Source organism: Varanus komodoensis, unplaced genomic scaffold (genome assembly GCF_004798865.1).
Source record: "Varanus komodoensis strain SLA01 unplaced genomic scaffold, ASM479886v1 scaffold51, whole genome shotgun sequence".
Classification (NCBI taxonomy): domain Eukaryota; kingdom Metazoa; phylum Chordata; class Lepidosauria; order Squamata; family Varanidae; genus Varanus; species Varanus komodoensis.
In genome coordinates, this window is record NW_025336100.1 from 240,232 (window position 1) to 246,200 (window position 5,969).

Genomic DNA, 5,969 nt, shown 5'->3' on the forward strand with positions numbered 1-5,969 from the left:
GGCTGGACATGCACATGGTGGGTATGTTGTGAGCGGAGCCGGCTGGAGCCGGGGGTCCAACTAAATGGCCTGGGAGGCCCCTTCTGACTCGCTCTGTTTCTATGTTTCTATGGAACTACTGATTGGTTTAAAATTGGAAAAGGAGGATAGCAAGGCTGTATATTGTCCCCCTGGCCAAGTCAAGAGTGTGAATGCCACCTTTGGATGCATAGCCAGAAACATGGCTTCTAGATTGACAGAGGTATTACTGCCACTTTATATGACTCTGGCGTGCTGGCAACTGGAGTACTGTGTTCAGTTCTGGACTCCACAATGCAGGAAAGACATAGCCAAGTTGGAATCAGTGCAGTGTATGGCCACAAAGACTGCAGGGGAAGCTGCATGAAGTGAGACCGAGGGAACTGGCTCTTTTCAGCCTGGAGAAGATAGGTACATGAGGGGGGGTGTCACATGGATGTGGGTTGAGACCTGTTTTCCCCTGAGGAGGAGGTCAGGATGTGTTCCAGTGGAGCAAATGTCAGGGAACCAAGGCTCAATTTGGATGCCAAGAAATACTTCCTGACAGTTAGGACCCCAAGGGTATGGATTGGGCTTCCACAGAAGGTGGTTGAAGCCCCAACTGTCAGGATCAGAGCCTGAATAACTCTTCAAGTACTCGCAGAACCAGAAGCACCTTTTTGGGCACTTGCAAGGGGCACCTTGGAGCAATTATGCAGACCCTGAAGACCAGCATAAAAGGCTCCCCTTCTTCTCCTTGCCACAACAACATGAGTGTCCTGGTGATTTCTTGTGCTCTGGCTCTTGTTTTGCTGAGCCTTGTTCCAGTTTGTTCATGCCTTGCTCAAGCCCTGCTCCTGTTCATTCCCACCATGTTCAAGCCCTGCTCTTGTTCATTCCTGCCTTGTTCAAGTCCTGTTCCAGTTAGTTCCTGCCTTGTCAAAGTCTGTTTCTGCCTCATTCCAGCCAGCACCCTTCCTGCTCTTCCTGTCTTTCCTCTGAGTAGACCCTGTGTCACTCCAGCCTGCTGCAACCTTTGCATCAACATCTCTTTGGTAAACTGACTTTGGAACTGTGCTTTGACTCTCTTTCTCTGTGCCAGACTCAGACTGCTTTCATCTGTGCCTTTGACCTGGACCCACCAACTTGCCCCAGCCTCTGGCCTGTAGTGAGCTCCAGATGCAGCTTGAGTTGTGCCCCGGACCTGGCATTCTGCCCCTCCTTGCTGCTGCCCATGGCCCAGCCCTCACACCATCAGTGAAGGTGTTCAAGGATAGGCCAAATGTGCACATGGTAGGCATGTCATGAGCAGAACCAACTGGAGTCAGGTGTTGGACTAGTTGGCCTGGGAGACCCCTTCTGACTCAATTTATTTTTCTGTTTCTATGTTTCCTTTTCAGAGTCTAGCTTGAGTATTAAGCATTTCTTGTTTCATATACAATACATTCTTTGTTGCAATAGCTTGAGTATTATTTTGCTTGCATGGGAAATTAGTACAATGGTCCTACAGTTGCTGCATTCCTTGGCATCTCCTTTCCAGTATACATTTCAATCTCCAGGAGAAATGTATACTGAATGTTTGCAATTGGTAGGCAATTGTTTTGTTAATCCAAATTAGTTGGCATATTCTTGTTAAGATTGGACTGATTCATTCCCTGCAGCTTGGAATAGTCTTATTAGTATTGTATCTACTCTTGGTGCTTTATTCCTTTCAAGTGCTTTCAGAACAGATTTATGTAATCTAATTTTGTTATTGGCCATCTGGTGATGTTCATGTGTACTGTAAGTTGCCTGAAGTTGTATTTGCAATAAACAGATTGCTGGGTTCACAGATTTCTATAAGTAGTTCTCCTGACCCCTAAATCAAATTCTTCTATAACATTGGATTCTGCTTGGTTTACTAATTTGTGTCCCTATGATTATCAACATGTCTTGCTTTGGTGTGTTTTCAATTTCCTCTTGGATGTTTGCACAGAAGTTTTCAGTTTCCTCTTCTTTGGCATCTGTCATTGGAGCATCGACTTGAAAGATGGTTATGTTCTTAGGTTTTCCAGAAATTCTGATTGATAATATTTGACTAGACTTTGCATTATACCCTATTACTTCTTGTTCTGCATATTGCCTCAGTATTAGAGCCACTCCATTTCTTCCAAGTTTGTCATTTCCAAAGTAAAACACTTGGTGTTTGTCTGACAGAAAACATCCTATTCCAATCCTCTACAGTCCACTCATTCCAAGTACTGTATGTTTAAACATTCAATTTACTGCTTTATGGTTTCCAGTTTGCCTTAATACATACTCCTGATGTTCCATGTTCCAATTGTATGTGTTGTGAAGCATTAGACTTGCCTTTCACCTCTGTGCACATCTGCTACTGATGTCCTTTTGGCTTTGATCTAGTCTCATCATTAGCAACAGCACTATTCACACTTGTCTGCTCTTCCCAGTAGCTGGCTGAGTGCCTTCTGACATGGGAGTCTCATCTTCTGGCACTAGCATTTTGGATTGCTTCATCAAATGGTTTAGAGTAAGAATACTTGGAAATGGACTACTGTGGTTTTATCTATCAGTACCTCATAGAGGAAGGTCAGGATCTCTTCTTGCTGATACCAGAGTGTAGTTCATGGAATAATCAGTTTAAGTTGCAACCCAGTTTCAGGCTGGACATCAGGAAAAGCTTCCTTACTGTCAGAGCAATACAACCAGCTGCCCAGAGAAGTGGTGGGCTCTCCCACACCAGAGAATTCAAAAAGAAACTGGACAGCCATCTGAGTGGGATGGTGTAACTTGGTGTCCTGCAACAGCAGGGGCTTGGACCCAATGGCCTTCATGGCCCCTTTCAACTCTACTATCCTGATTTCAGACTGCTCTAGTGAACAGGAAGATACTTGGGAAATAGTCCTCATCTTGCTTCCCATTTCTCCGACGTTTATTTTCTAGGAGAAGCCAAGACCTGCAGGAAAAGTTTGCTGAACTTTAAGAGCCTGAAGTAGCACCTAAGGGGTGAAATTTGGGGGAGACTCTCCTGGCTTGATTTTAAAAGTTTTCTAGTTGCTCGCTTGTTCTCTAGTTTTGGGATTGCTGAACACCTAAACTCCTGAAAGCTAAGAAAAGTTCCAGATGTGACTTGGCCATCTTGACCACACTGTACCTTGCCTGTGCTGTCACCCACGATGAACTACATGAAGCATGACACCATCTTGTGGGTGTTTCACCCTCCCATTCAGAAACAATGGATTGGATCCTGAATCTGTCTCATGGGAGTAGAAAGTCCTGCCACCTAAATTTTGGGATCCCTTTCCCCATCACACCACCACTTACCCCATTCATGCAATTCTCTTGACTCTGCATAGCATTTCCAGGCAGCTCGGAGGAGCTGTTGTGAGACAGCAGGGAAGTTCTCTTCCATCAATACAGTTGATCCAGTGTAAATTTGTTTTGAATAAACAGCAACATGAGACTCCCATTACTTTCTTCTGAGTATGCTTCATTGGAACTGAAGATCATAGACAGAGCTATTACAATAGATTACAGAAGGTCCCACTCCCTGTACCTCCTCAGCGAGTTCATTGACATTCACTGACTCAAGCCAAATTTCCAGGGCAGCTTTACCTTATTCGACTTGGAGAAATTTGTAGAGAGGACTGTTACCATTCTGCACAGTACTAACTGGAGTGAGCTTGAGTGCCACTGCTATTTTCAGTGAAAGATCCTCTGCCTGTCTTGCTTTCAATTATCTCTGCTGCCCAGGCACTATTCTTCAGTAGTTTCTCTGCACCTGTTGCCATTAGAGAAATCTATTCTTTTGCATTGATATAGCCATTACTCCTGAAGAGGATGGATGTATTTTAGTCTGTTGTCTCAGCTTTGATCAGTCAGTCTTGAGTGACCCTGCTAGGAAACCAGACTGATGAGAGAATATGGCCTCTTGGCAGTATTGTTCATGGCTTTTCTGACACTTTCAAAATCCTCATCATATTAAGGTGTGCATCCAAGAAAGGGTAGCAGATCTGATAGCCTGTACTGCGACAGGAGTTGCTTTGGCATCAGGAGAACACCATGCCTAGTCCCTGGACCTGGTTGTGAGTGAATTTGGCTGTGAGTAAATTTGGGGTGGAGGTTTCAGAAATTTGATTTAAGAAAAACTGCCATTTAGTGGCCTGTTTCAACAATGGTGGCTCTTGAAATCTTGCCATGTATTGTTGCACACTGTAAAACCCCAAACTAAATATGATTCCATTTGGTACTAAATAGTGCCTTAATGAACAACTTTATTTAATTGTTTGCATTGCTTCTAGCTTTGTGGTCCATCTCATGCCTAAGCCTGGTAGACTAAGCATGTAGGAGTTTTTAAAGTATTTTCAAAGGAACAGGTAGTACAAACAAAGACTCTTTTTAGGAAACTCACATCATTGTGAGGGGGTGTTCTATGGACATTGGAAAACATGGTTATACAAACTTAGGATCAGAAGATTGCCAAGCATATAGTAATTACATGGGGTTGGAACCAGGTATATGGAGAAGGAAATGGCAACTCACTCCAGTATCTTTGCCATGAAAACCCCATGGACAATACCAAAAAGGCAAAAAGATATGATGCCGGAAGATGAGCCCCTCATGAGATGAGAAATGCAAGGAAGCAAAATGGCTGTCTGAGGAAGCTTTACAAATAGCTGAGAAAAGAAGGGAAGTGAAAGACAAGGGAGAAAGAGAAAGATACACCCAATTGCATGCAGAATTCCAGAGAATGGCTAGAAGAGATAAGAATGCCATCTTAAATGAACAGTGCAAAGAAATAGAAGAAAACAATAGAATAGGGAGGACCAAATATCTCTTCAAGAAAATTGGAGATATGAAGGAAACATGTCATGCAAAGATGGGCATGATAAAGGACTAAAGTGGCAGGGACCTAACAGAGGCATAAGAGATTAAGAAGAGGGGGCAAGATTAAACAGAAGAACTATACAAGAAAGAGTTTAACATCCCTGATAACCACGATGGGGTGGTCACTGACCTTGAGCCAGACATCCTGGAATGTGAAGTCAAATGGGCCTTAGGAGGTCTGAGCAACAACAAAGCTAGTGGAGGTGACAGTATTCCAGGTGAACTATTCAAAATCTTAAAAGACGATGCGGTAAAAGTGCTATACTCAATATGTCAGCCAATTTGGAAAACTCTACAGTGGCCACAGGATTGGAAAAGGTCAGTTTACATTCCAATCGCAAAGAAGGGCAATGCCAAAGAATGTTCAAACTACCGCACCATTGCACTCCTTTCACATGCTAGTGAAGTGACGCACAAAATCCTACAAACTAGGCTCCAGCAGTATGTGGACCGATAACTACCAGAAGTACAGGCAGGATTTCGAAGAGGGAGAGAAACTAGAGATCGAATTGCCAACATACGCTGGATCATGGAGAAAACTAGGGAGTTCCAGAAAAACATCTACTTCTGTTTCATTGACTATGCTAAAGCCTTTGATTGTGTGCAAAAGTTGGCTTGAAACTCAACATTAAGAAAACTAAGATCATGGCATTTGGTCCTCTCACTTCCTGGCAAATAGATGGGGAAGAAATGGAGGTAGTGACAGATTTTATTTTCCTGGGCTCCAAGATCACCACAGATAGGACCGCAACCAAGAAATTAAAAGACGCTTGCTCCTAGGGAGGAGAGCTATGGCGAATCTAGACAGCATGCTAAAAAGCAGAGATATCACCCTGCCAACAAAAGTGTGTATAGTCAAGGCTATGGTTTTCCCAGTTGCAATGTATGGCTGTGAAAGCTGGACCATAAGGAAGGCTGAGCGCCGAAGGATTGAGGCCTTTGAATTGTGGTGCTGGAGGAGACTCCTGCAAGTCCCTTGGACCACAAGGCAATCAAACTGGTCAGTCCTAGAGATGACCAGTCCTGACTGCTCTTTAGAAAGCCAGATACTGAAGATGAAACTCAAATACTTTGGCCACCTAATGAGA